Genomic DNA, 18,396 nt, shown 5'->3' on the forward strand with positions numbered 1-18,396 from the left:
GTTATTTTTAAAGCATTGGAAATGTAAACCATGTTACGGGAACTCTTACTCAGATCCCATCTTGCCATACATCCATGTGCGTTTTTTTATTTTTTAAGATTATTTTGATGTGGACCATTTTAAAGTCTTTATTGAATTTGTTATAATATTGCTTCTGTTTTATGTTTTGGTTTTTTGGCCCCAAGGCATGTGGGATCCTAGCTGCCAGACCAGGGATCAAACCCGCACCCCCTGCACTGGAAGGTGAAGTCTTAACCACTGGACTGCCAGGGAAGTCCCCCATCTGCGTATTTTGAACGCAAAGGTTCAGAAGTTGTGTGTGATGTGTTTCACCTTTTGAATTCTGCCAAAAACTGTAAAGAAAAAATTAAAACCAAGAGGGAAATTTCTAGCTTCCGTGCTAACCAAATGCTGTCAGGTTAAAAAAAAAATCATCCTAAACATAAAATAACACTTCAGGCCATAAGATTCATTTCCATAAATATTTCTTCCCCATAACCCAATTCTAGAAAACCATAATCTCCTCTTAATGAATTCTCTTATGTATATTACTGTGATAGTCTTATTGTGGCCCCATGTTTGTCTTGAAGCTTGGGACTTCAAAGGGACCCTGGCCCCCCATCCTTCCTGGCAATTTAGGGGCACTGCTCCTTGGTGGTGACACTGTCACAGCCACATAGAAGGATGCAAAAAAAAGGTACTTCATACACTGCTGGTGGAAACAAATTGCTATACCATTTAGCAAGCAATCTGGAAATATCTATCCAAATTCAAAAATACCATCATTGATAAAGTCATCTCATGCCCGTATGACCACAGCACTGTTTGGAGTAAAATCATTCAATAGGTTATGCCATGGTCAACTAAGGAATAGTATGCAGTCATGAAAAAGAAAGAAGGGAGGAATTTCAACAATGTATTCTGTGAAGTGAGAAGAAAACAAGACGCAGAGAGGGACATATGATATGATCTGATTTTTATAAGGTAATGACCAAAATCACATGTTTCTGTGCCTATCTATCTATCTACCTAAATGTCTGATATAATCATATGAGTGAAGTGGAGTGAGGCACAGAACGATGACACACAAGGTTGATAACACTGGCAACATGGGGGAGAGGGATTAGGGTGGAAAGAAGGAAGGGAGTAGGAGGAAAGAAATAAGTGAAAATGAAAGAAGGTAGCAACCATAAAAACCACATGGATGCCACGATCTCATTTATAGGAAATCATGTGTGTGTGCTCAGGCACACGTCTATAAACAGAAGATGATGAGATAGTCTGCAAAATGTCAAAGGTTTTTATTTCAGGGTGTTGAGATGTTTTTAAATATAATTTTTACTTTACTCCTTATATATATTTTGAAAAATATTTACAATCACCTGTATTGTTTATAGAATCAGAAGAATTCATTGAGAGAGAAATATGAAAAGTCGCATGCAAGGCAATACAGGTCCCCAGAGAGGAAGCCACTAGAGAGAGAAGGCTGCAACGTCAAGCTGGGACCAGACTGGGAAGGCTCTCTGTAACAGGAAAGACAAAAGAACAACTTATAGGCCGTGTACCAACATAGTAACAACAGGCCGCTGTTTTGGTGGTAGATGATGAGTGATATTTTTTCTATGTTTTGCTTTTCTCTATTTTCCGGATTTTCTGCAAAAAACCATATCTTGCTTTTGTAATCAGAACAAAAAAAATGTATTATTTAAAAAATTATGCCATGAAAGTTTTTAAGTGGGAAGGGTCACTTAATGATTAATGATGAGTGATGTTTTAGGATATCATGCAGTGGTCCCCAAAGACAGAGATTAAAAGCCATTTATGAAGGAGTAGTATCAGTGAGAGTTGATAATGGCCCCCAATTAAGAGGAAATGGTGGAAATGGAAAGGTACATAGTGGGCCTCAGATGTTTTCTAAAGAAAGGGATGAATAAGTGAAACACTGCTGAAGAAGAACTGCTAATCTCAGCGGCCCTTTGTCAAGTTTATACGGATGCCCGCAAAAACACAGGCAGATGTCAGTCGGCTGATTTAATCCAAAATTACAGAGAACTGTAATTGTACAGAGAGACCAACCCATTGTGAATATCACGTCCCTAAATGCAGTCACACCTTGCAAGCCATGTCAAAGAAAGATACAATACCCAAGGGAAAAGACCAAAGTGGTAGAAACCATAGGCGATAAGGAGAAATTCTGTGATACGATGATGTAAAAAGCTTTCCTCCACCCCCAAAAGACAAGTCATCGACAAGCACTGCATCCAACAAACACTGGAACGTTGTAGATCACATAAAAATATTCCCAGGTAACTTCTGGCTTGCATTCATTTTATACTATAGCCAACTTAAAAAGTTTCTGACCAGTGTTAGGAGAAATTAATTTAAAATTTTTTATCCAATTGTGGTTTGCTTTTTTCTAAAAGTTGGCACATTCTGAGAACTCCCCTTCATTCGCAGTATTCAGGAAGAGGATGGGCGGCACCGTGTTTGAGAAGGTGGTAGTCGAAGGCTTCCAAAGGACTTCCCAGCTTCAAGAGTCTCTGAGTCAAGAGGAGACATCATGCCAACTGCCGGATTTTGTGCCTTCTCTCTCTCAGAGGTTCCAATGGAGGTAGTTTACTAACTAAGCCATGTTTATGTTTTCCTGGCATTCCTGAAGCAGACGTAATATAACTGAAGGCAAACGATTTTAGTAATGCCAATTCAGACACCGCTATCTAATCACCACGTAATCGTGAAACTAAAATGTTTACCCAACATCCAAGACCGAGGCAAAGAAACCAAAAGGCATTTTGTAAGACGAAGTACTGGCCAGTACTTCCCATAAAAGGAGTTATGGAGGGTTATCCTGAAATGGCTCAAGAGGAAAAGTCGATGTGACTTGGTTTCTAATCACACAGAGGATTGCTCTGCTGTTTTTCCAAATGGTCAGAAAAAACTGGGGAGGGACTGGACAGGTTGTTGCAGAGAACCAGGGTCCTCCCGATAGAGTTTCGGGGTGGGCTCATTAGAAAGTAAGCCAGAGCCCAGCCGCCCCCGCCCCCCCGGAAGACGCCGCCCGCTGCTGCCCATCGCTGAGCCAGGGCGCTTCTCCGCCTGCGACCACCTCTGATGGTAACGGGCATCCTTCCCGTTCTCCATAAGGCAGCCGCCTTCCTGCCTTCTCGGCGGCTCCCCCCGGGTCTCAGTGTGGCTATTCATCGCCCCACAGCCCTCTCTTCCTCCAAGTCTGGCTCAAAGCCCACCTCTCCTCAGTCTGACACCAACCAATTCGGGTCTTTCATTCTATCTGAGTGCCCTCCTGGTTTGTACGCTCAGTTAACGTGAAATTATCGGCAAGTTTTTTTAATGGGAAGAGCCCCAGTGCATGATTCCCACTGGATCTCCTAAAGCCCTAAAAATATCCCACAGAGCGGAGAGAGGAAGAACTTCCTCCCTTCCTTTCCTTCCTTCCCTCCTTCTTTCAATGTAGTGTTCATCCAACATTTATTTCATGCCAAGCCCCTTTCAAGGTTTCTTCATGTACTATTTCACGCCATCTCCTCACAAACCTCCCTAGAAATCAGGAGCGCCCTCCCCGCCCAGCTCTGCTCTGCTCCAGCCTTCCACAGTCTTGTCCTCGGGTCACCATCTTCTCAGTCCCTTGGTGTCCTGGCTGGTTCTTCTTTCCTCGTCAACCCTACATCCCACCAGCTGCCAATTCTCTATCTCCTATCTGGCTCCTCTTTTTTTACTCCCCTGCCTCGATATCTCTCCTGAACACCAAAGCCTCTTCATTACTGGTCTCCCTGCATCCAGGTTATCGTTCTAACACGAGTTGTTTGATATCACTGCACGAATCCAAACCTTTATGTAATTCCCGTTGTCTGCATGATATAACCCGAGTTCCCTGGTCTGACATTAAAGGACATCCCAACTATCAACACGTATCTTCCAGACACACAGGACTTCTTCTGATTCTCCCCACACATGCCAAGCAATTGGACTCTTACAGGTTTTTGTTTATGCCATTCCCGCTCTGCGAAATGGCCTTCACCCAACTCTGTCCTCGGGTAAAATCCTACTTTTCAAACCTAGCTCACAGGCCACCTGACTACCCCAGGTCAAAACTGATTGTTCTTTCTCCTGAACTTTCTTAGACTTAGTTGTTTACAGCTCCAAGGCTGCCTCTAGATATAAAAATCTGGAGGAAAGAGATAGTATCTGTTTGTCTTTGCATTCCAACACCATGGCCCAACCACAACAGCACTCCCTCAGCACAAGCAGGAATGGAGTTACCAGCGCTGGGAAGTGAGGTTACTAGCCACCACTGTCTTCCAAGTGTTCCTCGGAATTTCAAGCTAACAAACACTTATGAAGTACCTACTGTATACAGAACACTCTGGCAGGAGCAAGCCAGCTAGTGAGCCGTGGTGCTTGTAATATGTCTTTTTAAAGACCTACCTCGCCTATTATGCGAAGCCACCGAATACACCATTATATGAAGACATTTCCAGTCTTGAGGGTCAACAGCCATTCATAACCCTTCCCTCTATCACTGGATGTACTAGAGGTAAGATGCTATGTTTCAAAAGTACCCAAGAAAACAAGGCTCAGAGCTCTCAAAATCGGGGCTGTTCTTTTTTTCCAGGACAGAGAATGGGTTGATATGGAAAATAAAGGCATTTGTCTGTTAGCAATACTAATTCTCAAACCCATCATTTACTTTAACTTCAGTTATAACAAGCACTTAAGGCCAGGAAATTAGCTGAGAAAACATGAACGTCTGGGAAAACTAAACATTCTCTTACCTGCGAAGTCATGCTGGTGGAGGAAAGCTCTCGGAAGGGATGATAATTTTTTTATTTGATGACTGGTATTTTGATAGCAGCTGTGCAAAGTTTTCTGAAGAGCTCAAGGTGATCTATGACATAAGGTGACCATATGTCCCTGCTTGTCAGGAAGAGTCCCGGTTTACACCTGTTGTCCCTGCAAAATTATTAATAGTGCCTCCCCCTTCACTCTCATAACTGTCCCCATTTGAATGATAAATTATATGACCACTCTATCTACGAGTGTACTGTCAGACCACAGCGGCCTGTCCATACAAGGTAAGACGGTTTGCTCAAATTCACCAGGGAGCTGATGCCAAGAAAAGGGGCAGAATCCAGGCTTCCTGACACCAAACCCAGGCTCTATCTCAGGGAACATATTTCCTCTAAGTTGTTTCCTCATCAATTAATCACGAAAATCACTTTGGGAAATGGTAAAGATACATAAGCATGGCTTCTGCAAACTAGCACTTACGATTTAGTTGAGGAGACAAAGCACATACACATTCGATAATTAAACAGGGTCAGACAGATTTGTAATCTGGTGTCAATGACATGGTTCAAATGACAATTTCAAAAGGAGTCAGAGAAGGGAAAAAACCCTCGATGGGATGCAGGGAAGGTTTCTGGGAGATGATGGAACCGGAACTGGGTCCTAAAAGGGAAAAAAAAAAAAAGGAAGAAAGGAGAGGGAAAAAGGTATTTTTCTTTGAAAAAAAACCAAAATTGGGAGAGGAATAAATCACTTCAGTGATTCTATAAGCTCTATTACTTTACAGTCCAGAAAATTTTAAAATGACAAAACCAACACAAATGGCCTATGTGTCCTTCCCAAAGTCTCACCATGATTTAAGGCACAGCCATCATCAGACTGGGGCATCTTGCAAGCAGATGAGTGCTGGCTGCTGGAAAAAAGTGGCCACCTTGACTTCTACCCTCAGCTTTTTCACTAACTGGCCATGTGTCTGTGGGCAAGTGGTTTCATCAGTTTTGAGCCTCAGTTTCCTTAAATAAAATGCTAGGGTTGGATGAAGTGATCTCTAAGAACCTTTCAATCTCTGGCTCTTTACAGTCAATTCCAGGTTTTAGTTTAGCTTAATGAATCTATTTACTTATTCTAGATTTAGCTCAATAGTGGATGTTGAGCTATTTCCAGCAAAATGGCAAACTCTGGGCTGATCCTATGGGTTCCTTTCCACTACAAAGATACAAAATTCTCAAGAAAAAGCACAATGCTGTGCCTAGAAGGAAAGAAGAAAGGGAGAAAAGCATAGGCTCCGGGAATGGAGAAAAACTGAAGCCAGAGCTTTCACAGATGGTTGACTCCATGGGGTCCAAGGGAGTTTCAGACCTCCACAAATGTCCCTGGGGATCTGGGGATAGTGATTAGATTCTAAAGCCCATGAAGAGACGTGGCCTTGGTCCTGCATAAGGTGGAGGGAGGGAGGCAGGACGGAGCCCTTTTCATAAATCTTAAAGTCACCCGTCCATGAAAAAGGGACCAAGCCACTGCCTGCTGACCTCAAGATGAAGAGCAGACAGTTGCCTTATATCCAGAGCTTAGGGAGCCCCTGAGAAATCAAAACCCTAAAGACGAACCACATTCAGTTGCAGGATCAGAATTTACATTATCTGCATGTGGGGGGGTAGGACAAGCAATGAATATAAACCCAATTCCAGGACCATCAAAATGCCGTTGATCGCCAGAATAAACAAATACGTGACCACTACATAGGGCCGATTTCACAACTCAGGACTTACAAGATTCCCACAGAAGAGAAATCTCTATGAACATGAACTTGACAACACACACACACACACACACACACACACACACACACACACACACACACGGGAGTTAACTACCATGAGGGACAGTCATAAAGAGAATTTTTTTTAAGGTAAAATCTAAGAACTGGAAAAATACTACAATCTGAAACAGACTACAAAATAAGATTTCTTAAAATTATTAAAGTGATAAAAGACTAAAAACCATAATGAAATAATAGGAGTAAATAAAAAAAGAAAATAGCAGACCTGAAAAAGAACAAAATAGAACTGAAAATAACTCAGTGGAAAAGTTAGACTGTAGAGTGACACAAATATAGAATTAGTGAACTGGAAAAAGAGATTTGAGGAAATCAACCAAAATGTAACATAAGACTTCCAAGTAAAAACAGAGAACTGAACACACCATACCTAACACTGGTCTCTCTGAAACCTCACTAAAACTAGAGAAAGTGACCATTTAAAAGACATAAACCCAGAAGGACAAGAAGAACAAGTGAAGGGATAACAGCAATAAGATTTTAGAAGATGGAAAACAGCTGGACAAGTGGTAACAGAACTAGCAGAACAAAAGAGGCAGAATCCTAAACTAGGAATAAGGAAAGTTAGGAACCAAGTAGCAGATGCTCAGAAGGTCCAGGAACAGAAGGCACTAGTTACCTTTGGAAATGGGAAGGGAGGGGAAGGGAGGAGTGACTAAAATGAGGAGATGGGGTGAAAGCCGTTTAAGAACCAGTTATATCCCTAGACCCCCAGATCCCTTCTTCTTCTCCACCCTTCTGGGCAGCAGCCTCTACCCCAATGGGTAAAACTGGAGGTATGGTCTCTGGAGACAGGATTCCTGGATTGGGAGACGCCACGCATCAAACGAAGCAGAAAATATGTATATTGAATGCTGACCTCTCCAGTCTGATTCCTCACCTCAGCTCTCAGCACTGGAACAGGCAGAGCTTCACCCTCCATGGGAGAGTTTGGAAGGGTGTTCCCTGGAGAATCTCACCATCTCTGTAGGTTCTTCAGTAGGAGACTTTAGGGGTTGACATTAGGAGTTCCCCAAAGAATGGCATTATCATGTTATTCTATGATAATGCTCAAAGTCAACAAGCCCTGCACATCCTGAGAGCTTCCAATAAACTTGTTAGTTCTTCACTCTTAAACATGACCAGACACTCAAGGATTACCAGACACGCAAGGAAAGTCTCTATAGGGAAGACAGAGTTCAAAACAAATAGAAAAAGGCAACACAGAGGAAATAGAGGCCATGAATGGAGAAGAAAATTTCAAAAGAGAATAATTTTTTTTTTCAGAATGCTGAGAGAATGTCACACACATGAAAACAGAACAGAATGCTTAAAAAAACCCAACTATTTATAGATGAAAAGAGGAAATTTAAAACAATAACAGAACTGCAAACCCAATAGACAGGTTGGAAATTGAAGTTGAAGAAATTGCCCCAAAAGAGAGCAAACGATAAAGAGACGGAAAACAGGAGAGAAAAATAGGAGGAAATTAGAGGACTGGTCTAGAAAGTACAACACCCACATAATAGGAGTTCTGGAAAGAAAGACAGAAGCTAACAGAAGCACATTCAACAGACTGAAAGAACACACTGATTGCCCAGTACAATAGATGTAAACAGACTCCCACATAGGAAAGTCATTGTGAAATTTAGACAACTGGGGGAAAGAAAAGATTCTACAAGGTCCCAGGAGAAAGGAAAAAGAAGGTCAGGTACAAAGCATCAAGAATAAGAACGGTTTTAGCCTTCTAGCAGCAACACTGAGAGGCAGCATACAATAGGGCAATGGCTTCACCCTTTGGAAGAAAATTTAGTTTTGACCTAGTATCCTTTGTACCAGACGGACAAGCCTTCCAGTGAGAAGATAAAATAAAGACATTTTGGACATTCGAAGTGTGAATCTATCTCCCTTGGGTCCATTTTGGAAAGGCTGCTTATAGATTGGGAGCCACAAAAATGTGTAAGTGGAAAAGGAGGAAATTTATGTGATCCAACACAGGACTAAAGAAGAGGGTGATGTCGTAAAGGGAGAGGACTGGACCAGTGGATCAAGAGAGACAGAGAGTGAGGGCCACCACCAGGGCACCAGGCTGTAATTCCGATCCTGCTGGAGGATGTGCTTCCTCAATGGAGCAGATCATGAAAGGGGATTCAGCTCAGAAGAAAGGTCAAGGAAAGTTCTAGAATAACAAGGAAGAGAAATCCCAGCATGACAGCTGTGCAACAGGCCCGAAGAAAAGTCCAGAAAAAAAGGGATGTTACTGAGAAAAGAAGAACTCATGGATTTCTGATGTGATCGGCCTTGTGGAAACGTGTACAGGGAGACTGTGAAAGATATAGGGGGAACATCTTTCCCTACAAGGACAAAGAACACTAAGGAAATTAAGAAAAAAAAACAAGACAGATATTAACATATGATATCACTTATATGTGATCTAAAAAAGGGTACAAATGAACTTAGTTACAAAACACAAGTGGAGTCACAGATGTAGAAAACAAACTTGTGGTTACCAGGGGATAAGCGGGGAGGGAGAAATTGGGAGATTGGGATTGACATAGACACACTACTATATATAAAATAGATAACTAATAAGAACCTGCTGTATAGCACAGGGAACTCTACTCCATACTCTGTATTGGCCTATATGGGAAAAGCATCTAAACAAAGAGTGGATGTCTGTATATGTATAACTGATTCACTTTGCTGTATACCTGAAACTAACACAACATTGTAAATCAACTATACTCCAATGAAAATTTTTTTAAAAGGCAGATATTAACTTCATAAAAATAAAAAAGTTTAACTGTTAACACCATTTCCATAGACCAAAGAGTGAAAACACTAACAACTGATTTAACCCAATATTGCAATATAATTATATTGAGAGAAAGGGGTTGGAAAAGCAGCAGATATGGTTATGTAAGAGAGCTAACTCTGTATTTACTATAATAGGAAGTTAAGACATCATGAGTAAAATTGATAAAAGATCACAGCATAGACATTATTTAGAAATGCCAGAAGAAAAAGCTAAAATAGAGACAGTGATGTTCTTTGGGAAGTGGGGGTTAGGGGAAGTAGGATGGGGTAGAAGTTGTTCCCATAGAAATTAAGGAACCAGCACATAAGTAAATATGTATGAGGACGTTTTTATCTACAATGTTTGTGTCAACATAAAACTGAAAATAACCTAAATGTTCATCAATAGTGGAACAGCTGAATAAATTGTAGTATAGCCATACCATGGAACTCACTTAGCTATTTTTTTAAAAAATTAGTTAAATTTGTATTACTTATCTGGAAGATATCCTTAATGTACTATTAAGAGAGACAGTAAGTTGTAAAGTAATGCACAAGGTATTATTGGATTTTTGTGTGTTTATATATGAGCTTGGAGAGACATGTGGAAGGTGGGAGACCAGATGTTAACCTTATATACCTTAGGAGGACAGGAATGGAAAGGGTAGGGGGAGACTGAAAAGAAATAGACCACAGAAAAGTAGAGATGTGGGAAATATGAAAACACAGGTTAGCAGACATGAAGAAGAGAAGGACAAGATCTAATAACCTATAACAGAGGACTGAGAAAAAGATAATAAAGATAGCTGGGAGGAATAATATTCAGAGATTATGACAGTATTTTTCAGAATCAATGAGTATCAAGAATCCTTAGATTCAAGAGATATACTGAATCCCACACAGGACTGTGGTGAAACTGCAGATCATCAAAGACAGGAACAAAAAGAAAAACAAAGATCTTTTTTTTTCACTAAAAAAGAAAAAAAAACTTCTAAACAAAAGACAGACTGACGCTGACTGCACCTCATCAATAACAGATATCGGAAGACAATGAAATAATATTTTCAAATGCTGAGGGAAAATATTTCTGTAGAATTCTATACCTAGAAAATTATTGTTCAAGACTAAGGGTGAATTAAAGATATTTTCAGATAGAGACTGACAGAGATAGTTTCATATCCCCAAATCCATGAAATAACTACTCAAAGATGTACTTCAGTAAGAAGGAATTTGAACTGAGAAAGGGGGAATGGAATCTAAGAAACAACATCAATAACATTTATTGAGGGCTCACTCTGTACTGTGTACCAGGCACCATTCTAAGTGATTTATAATTAGATTGGGATTCAGATTAAGGCAGTCTGGTTCTGGATTTCATAGTCTTACCCACAATGTGAATAAAATGACATCTATTTTGATAAATTTTAAAAAGTAGATTTGTAAAAAAATAATTGTATGTGGACAAAACAGAAACAAAATGATAGATGATAATAAAATAGCTGACGGTGTCATAACAGAATATGAGAGAGAGAGAAAAGCTGGGTTAAAGTGTTCTAAGTAATCTGTATTACATTGTCTGGGAAGCAAAGAGATACAGATAACACTTTAATTTTAGACTCTGTGAACACAGATATAATTTTTAAGGTTTAAGGGTAACAGCTGAGATGCAGAACAAAACATATACGTTACAAATCAAGAGGGAAACAGTCATCATTGTCTTAACAGTATGACTATATTTTTGTGCTTGGGAGGCAAGATGAAGGAGAAACTTCAACAGGAGAAAGGTAGGGGAGGTGTGGAGTCTCCAGTAAGAGGCAGGGAGGTCTCTACTGGGCCCATCACAGAATGAGAGGAGAGTCTCAATACATCATTTCCTTTGATTCTCCCCTGGGCTTCCTGAGCTTCTTGAAGTTCTTCAGGATGACATCATATAACACAGCACAAGCTCTGTGGGTCTCCACTGATCATCAGTGGGGTCCTGGTACTCTACTTCACTGTGGAAGCCTTCCAGCTTGGTGTGAAGGGTGTTCATCAGCTCGGACACCTTCTTCAAAACTTTTCCCATCTTCAGTCTGAGGTATCTGCAGCTGCAACCAGGTGGTGACCCTGTGGACTGCTCAGTGACATCCGTGGTCCCCAGCTTCAGGCCCTTGCAGGAGGACTTCAAGCCTCTCCTTGCCATTCACTGGGCCACTGGGAGGACCTTTGCCTTCATCTTCCCCTTTTGTCTTTTCATCCCTATCCTCCTTCTCCTGCTGTTTCTTCCATTCCTCCTTCTCCGTCTTCTGGACTGGATAGGCACCAAGATGTCCAACAGAGCCTTCAGATAGCTCAGGTTGGCTTCTTGAGAGCTGTTTCCTTCAAAAATTCATCTGACTCAGAAATCTTCCTGGGGAAATAGCTCCTAGGTAGGTTCTGTCTTTTGCCCTGGTCTTTGTGAAACATAACCACCTGGGGTTGGGCCCTGGGCGTGGCTATGGCTGGGGAGCCTAGTGCCACACAAGGAGCAAGGAGTGGGCATAGGGAAGAGGAAGCAAAATCAACAGGAAAACTCAAGTAATCTAACAGAAGACAGGATAGGAAGAAAAAATAAGTAAAGAAGAAGCACGGCAGATGGAAAACATTCGAATTCCTCATGAATTCCAAATATATGACTTATCATAATAAATGTAAATGGCTTAAACTAATCCATTAAAAGGCAGAAATCCTCAGACTGAATTTTGTAAAACTCCAGCTGTTTATAAGAGAGTAGGCTAAAACAAGTCACAGGAAGGATAAACATGAAAAAATGTATTCAAATAATAAGTGTTCCTACAAATAATAAATGCTCAATAAATATTTATTTTAATTGAATGACTCAATAGGATAAAAATAGACTTTAAAATAGCCAAAAGCATTTGGGGGGATAAAGAAGATCACGGCTTACTAATAAAAAGATACATTCACGAGCAATCCTTCCATATACCTAATCACACCATGTCAAATATATACAGCAAAACTGATTTAATTCTATGAAGGTAACAAATTCAAAATTATAGTGAGAGATTTTAGCACATATCTCTATGAAATCAATAGACCAAACTAAAAAAAGAGGACAAATGTAAATAATGCATATTACTAACTTCACTGAATGGATATGAAGAAACCCTCCACACAATAAAGAATAAACATAAATGTTTACAAAAATTAACCAGGTTCTACGCCACAGAGCAAGTCTCAACAAATTTCAAAGAAGTGCTAACATTCAGACCACACTCATCAACCAAAATACAATAAAAGTTGAAATCCATAACAAAACCACAGGCCCCAAACTCCAGTACATCTTGAAATTTCAAAAACATGCTGTTAAATTATTAAATAAAATCAAAATTAAAGTAACAAAATACTTGGAACTGAACAATAATTAAAACCCTGGATATCAGTAGAAGGAATGTTTAGCATTAAATGCAACATCAGAAAACAAGAAAAATTTTAGATTAAGAAAATAAAAAATTAAGCAATAAAGTAAACTCAAAGACAATAGGAGAAAATTCTTTTTCCACAAATGGATAAAGCTAAAGTAGTAGGAAGGCAATAATAAAGATGATAACAAATCAATAAAATAAAAACAAAGACACAATACACATAGGGACAAAACAAATGTGGATTCTTTAAAAAGACTAATAAAATAGGTAGATATTCCACAAGAATGAGGAAGAGAAACACAAGAAGGCACAAATAAACACTATTAGGCATGAAACGGAGCCATAACTAAAGATTTTTTTTCTAAGCATGAGAATTCGATTCTCTACTTTAAAGCAGTAAAACTAAAAACAGATGAAATGGAAAATCTCCTAGAAAAATATGTTACCAAAATTAACACCAAAAAAACAGAAAAAGAACAAAAGCTCCTGAATGTATTTTTATAAGTTCAGTCTAAAGCTATATTTTAGAAGTAGAGTACAAATAAGGAAAGCAATAGGTCAATCTCAGTTAAAAACATCAATGCAAAAATCCTAAATAAAATATTAGCAGGGCTTCCCTGGTGGTGCAGTCGTTGAGAATCTGCCTGCTAATGCAGGGGACATGGGTTCGAGCCCTGGTCTGGGAAGATCCCACATGCCACGGAAAAACTAGGCCCGTGAGCCACAACTACTGAGCCTGCGCGTCTGGAGTCTGTGCTCCGTAACAAGAGAGGCCACGACAGTGAGAGGCCCGCGCACCGCGATGAAGAGTGGCCCCCGCTTGCCACAACTAGAGAAAGCCCTCGCACAGAAACAAAGACCCAACACAGCCAAAAATAAATTAATTAATTAATTTAAAAAAATATATTAGCAAACATACCCAGCAGTGTAGTGTGTGTACAAATGTGTATTTATTTTAAAATATGTTTTTTGATATGATATACCTCAGGTATCATATATATCATGATTGCATGTATCATATTTATCACATGGTAAATATATGGGGTGTGTGTGTGTGTGTGTGTGTGTGTTGTGTGTGTGTGTGTGTGTTTGTGATGACCAGTAAGGTTTATCCCAGAAGCTCAAGGAAGATTCAACATTAGAAAGTCTTACTGTAATTCACCACACTGACAGATTAAGAAGGAAAAACTAATCATCACAATAGATGCAGAAAAAGACATTTATCAAATTTAGTACCCATTCACAATTCAAAAGTACAATAAAATACCTAGCCAACCCAGAATATAAGGAAGTTTTTACTAAGCAGTTTCTACTAAAATTCTATGATAAACCTTAGGAACCTATTTCCTTTAAAGTCAGGAACTAGACAAATATCACCACTCCACTCATCATTGTGTGAGATATCTGGCTGCCACAATAAACAAAGGAAAAGGAGTAAGAGAAATAAGGATTTGAAATAGAGAAACAAAAGAAGAATTATGTGCACATAAGATTGTCTACATTGAGAATCCATGAGAAACTACAAACAATTACAAGTCATAAGAGAGTTTGGTAAGAATGCCGGAGATAAGATTAATATACAAATATCCATGGCGTCCTTATCAGCAACAACCAATTAGAAAATGTAATTTTTAAAAGATCCCATCAGCAATAGCAATAAACTATGACAAACCTAGATTCAATCTAAAGAAAGAGGTGCAAGAGCTAAATGAAAGCAAACTATAAAAGTTCACTGAAAGTCCTAAGACGTAAATAAACAGCGATATATCTCATGCTCAGAGATGAGAAGATTCAACATCAACATCAGTTCCTCCTAAGTTAATACATAAATTGAATGTAATTCATATTAAAGTCCCAGAAAGGTTTTTCATGAACATTTTTAGCTGGTTTTAAAATTCATATGGAAGAATTAAGGTCAAAAAACAGCCAAGACAATATTGAAAAAGTGTAAGATGGACACTTGTCCTACCAGATATCAAGACATTTATTAAAGCCTTATTATTAAGATACAATAGAATTGGTGCAGATATAGATTACTAGACCAGCGTAATAGAGAGAGTCCCTCTGCGTACAGGAACTTGGGATGTGACATTATAAAACTGTGGGAAATGACTGAACTAGTTATTAAATGGTCCTGGGACAATTGGTTATTTACAGGGAAAAAAAATAGATCTCTAACTCATGCTATATCCAAAAATGAATTCCAAGAGAATTACAGTTAACTTTAAAATATTTAGGAAAAAATACAGACACTATTTTTATAATCGCAGACTAGGCAATGACACAATAGCACAAACCATGAAGCAAAAAAAGAATAAAATGTTGACCAATTTGATTTTAAAACTTATGTGACAAAAGACACCAGAAAACAAAGGTTAAAGGCAAGAAATGGAGACAGTAGTTTTGTTTTTGTTTTTGTTTTTTTTAAGCATCCAGGATATATAGTGAACATTTGGTAACTGTAAGGAAAAAAAAACAAATAACCCACTACAAAAAATGAGCAAAATCTATAAACTGGCAATACATAGAAAAAGAAACCCAAATGACCAACAATCATGATAAAGAAAAGCATAAATCACTAGAAATCAGAGAAGTATGAATAAATACCACAATAAGATACCTTTCAATCTATCAGATTAGCAAAATGTAAAAGCCTGATAATGCCAAGAGCTGGAGAAGATGCAGAGCAACAGGAACTCTCATACACGGTTCTGGAGTGTAAACTGAGAGCAATTCAGCAACATCTACCAAAGTAGATGATGTTTGTACCCTAAGACTCAGAAATCCATGTCTGCATCTATACCTTTGAGACGCTCACATGTCCACATGGAAACAAGCCCAAAGAAGTACACAACAGCTCTGTCTGTAAAATGAAAAGGTGGAAACAATCTAAACTTCCATCAATTAGAGAATGGATATATTATGATATATTCATTAAAAGGAATTAATATAGCAGGTAAGGAAACTTGCTCTACATCCATTAATTAGGATAAATCCTAAAAACATAACTTTGAGTGATAAGGCAAGTTGGAGAAAGATGAATTACTGAGTAAGAACACTACGGTAAATGTTTTAAACTCACAAAATAATACTAATTATTGTTCATGACACATAGCCGGGAGCCAAATGCAACAACATGTATGTAACAGCACAACTCTGGAAGACTGGCTACCTCTAGGAAAGCTGTAGGGGAATGGGATCAGGGTGGGTTAGAAAAGAGGCTTTAACTGTAACATTTTCTGCAAAAAAAACCAAACTTTTAAAAATGTGGCTAAATGTCAACATTTATTAAATGTGAGTAGAAGGCGACTACTGGTTGATACATTATTCTCTGTGACTTTTTTCTTTTGCATTTCAAATAGCTCGTCATTTTTTAAAGTTACATTTTAAAAGGATGTGTGGATGTGGTATCCATGTGCCCATTTCCCCCATCTTTCTATCTAGGTATACAGTTGTGCTAGCAATCTGGAGACCTGAAGAATAGTCTTGGTTCTAACACTACTACACTGTGTGACACTGAGCAAATCACTGAACCTCTCTGGGCCTCAGTGTGCTCATCTGTAAAATGGGGATAGTCACAGTGCTTATGTCTTCAAGAGCACTCTGGAATTAGATTTGGACTTGTTCCAGCCCCACCACTGGGGCTGTGAGACCTCAGTCGATTTACTTAAACTCTCTAAAAGGTGCTATCTTCATCTATAAAATAGGAATAGAGATAGTATTTAGCTCACAAACTTGTTATAAGAATAAAACAAAATGAAAAATGAAAAACTCTTAGTACATCATCAACAAAACAAAATTACAAAACCAAGAGAAGATACATGCCATGCCTATAATAGACAAGGGATTGGTATCAAGAATACATTATATACTCCAATAAATCAGTAAGGAAACAAACACACCAACAGAAAAATGGGCAAAGGATAAGAAGAGAGAATTCATAAAGGAGGAAACCCGACTTCAGTAAGCAAGTGAAAAGATATACTCAACCTCGCTAGTAATCAGGAAATCACATCTAAAACCTACCCGGCCATCAGATGGGCATAAGATAATTTTAAATATGGTGATGACCCATACTGAGAGACCATGTGGTGGTGAACTGGTACCATCACTTTGGAGAGCAATTTGGCAACATGTAGGGAAGTTTAAGATGTGCTAACTTTATGACTTTGCTATTGGGTGTGTGTGTGTATATATGTGTATGTGTGTGAATGTATGTATGTATCTATAATCTGTCTATCTACTGATACATCTCCCAGAGAAGCTCAAGTCTCCCACACGTGGGCAAAGAACACGTACAGTTGTAGCACTGTCTGTAATGCCAAAAAGTTAGAAACAGCTATAATATTCTTCAAACAGACATTTTAGAAGTTAGAAACAACCTTAGCATCCTTCCTTTGGTAGAATACTATGCAGCATGGATGAAGCAGAGGTACATGTTTTACAACAGATGACTTTTACCAACGTAATGTAGAACACAAAGCCAATGATATCATTTAGATAAAGTTTGAAAACATTTAAAAATGTAAATGTCTATGGATACACATATGTGTAAAAGATGCAATCGTGCATGGTAATAATGTACATCAAAGTTAAACTGATGCTTCACAGAAAAGGGGAATGGGACTGGGAAAGTGCTTTCTCTCTCTCTCTCTTTTTAAAGGTAGGTAAGAAGATCTGAAGCAAATACGGCATAAAGACATGACACAGAGATGGTACACACACAAGCACTTGACATCTTATTCTCTCTATTTCCTGTTTGCTTGAACTATTTCACCATATAAGAACCCCGTGTTTTCATACTTTAAAGATATCGATAGATACGATCATTTGTTCCTAGGTGTGCCTAAGGCAGGTAGGGCAAGTGTTCTTAAGATCACTTGACAGAGGAAGAGGTGAGGGTGGGCTGGGAGCGGTGGGCACAGGGCTTATTGTCTGCGGGCTCACAGCCCTCCTCATCCGATTGCAATGCTCACGCCACTCATTCAGTAACCTATACACACAGGGAACTGGAACTCAGTGCAGATGAGGGTGGGCGGATGAAGGGGAAGATGACCTCTTCCCTTCTGGTAAAAAACCGCAGCCTGAGGTAGGGCAATGGCATAACTCGATAAAAAAGGGAAGGAGGCGGGCTGCCCAGGTCATCTGACAGCCTTTCAATGAATGTGTAACTCACTCGTGGAGGCCATCCCCCGTGCATCTGCCCAGGAGGAGGAAGGGGCTGGAGGAAGTGAGAAAAGTGACCTCAGTGCCAGCATCACTTCGCCCCCAGAGCACCAGCCTCTGAAGGGCAGGATATGGCTGGGCTGGGGGCATAAGACCTGAAGTCTGGTCCGCAATTGGTCCCTCATGGTCTCTGGCTTTCAGCTCTTCTTATTTATAAAACTGAGGAGCTGAGCTACCATCTTGAGGCCAGTGAAGTTCTACAGTCTATCTCCCTGAAGGAGTTTTTCCTTAAAAATTGGATGTCTTAAAATTCAAAAGAGGAGGTTCGTATTAATATTTACACATGGTTGTGAGGCTCATTCCTGGATGTGTCATGACAATGTCCTCTCTTCCTGGTGACATACACAAAAT

At 39.4% G+C, this 18,396-nt stretch overlaps 1 protein-coding gene and 1 pseudogene across 2 annotated transcripts in view; both read right to left on the reverse strand.

Annotated features, from left to right (window-relative positions):
* The window catches only part of BCL2 (BCL2 apoptosis regulator), a 182,649-nt gene that overhangs the window by 83,429 nt on the left and 80,824 nt on the right, over positions 1–18,396 (reverse strand). The gene's annotated exons all lie outside the window — the stretch shown is intronic.
* LOC115859197 (proteasome activator complex subunit 1 pseudogene) lies at positions 11,275–18,008 on the reverse strand (annotated as a pseudogene).

Source organism: Globicephala melas, chromosome 13, assembly GCF_963455315.2.
Source record: "Globicephala melas chromosome 13, mGloMel1.2, whole genome shotgun sequence".
NCBI classification, from domain to species: domain Eukaryota; kingdom Metazoa; phylum Chordata; class Mammalia; order Artiodactyla; family Delphinidae; genus Globicephala; species Globicephala melas.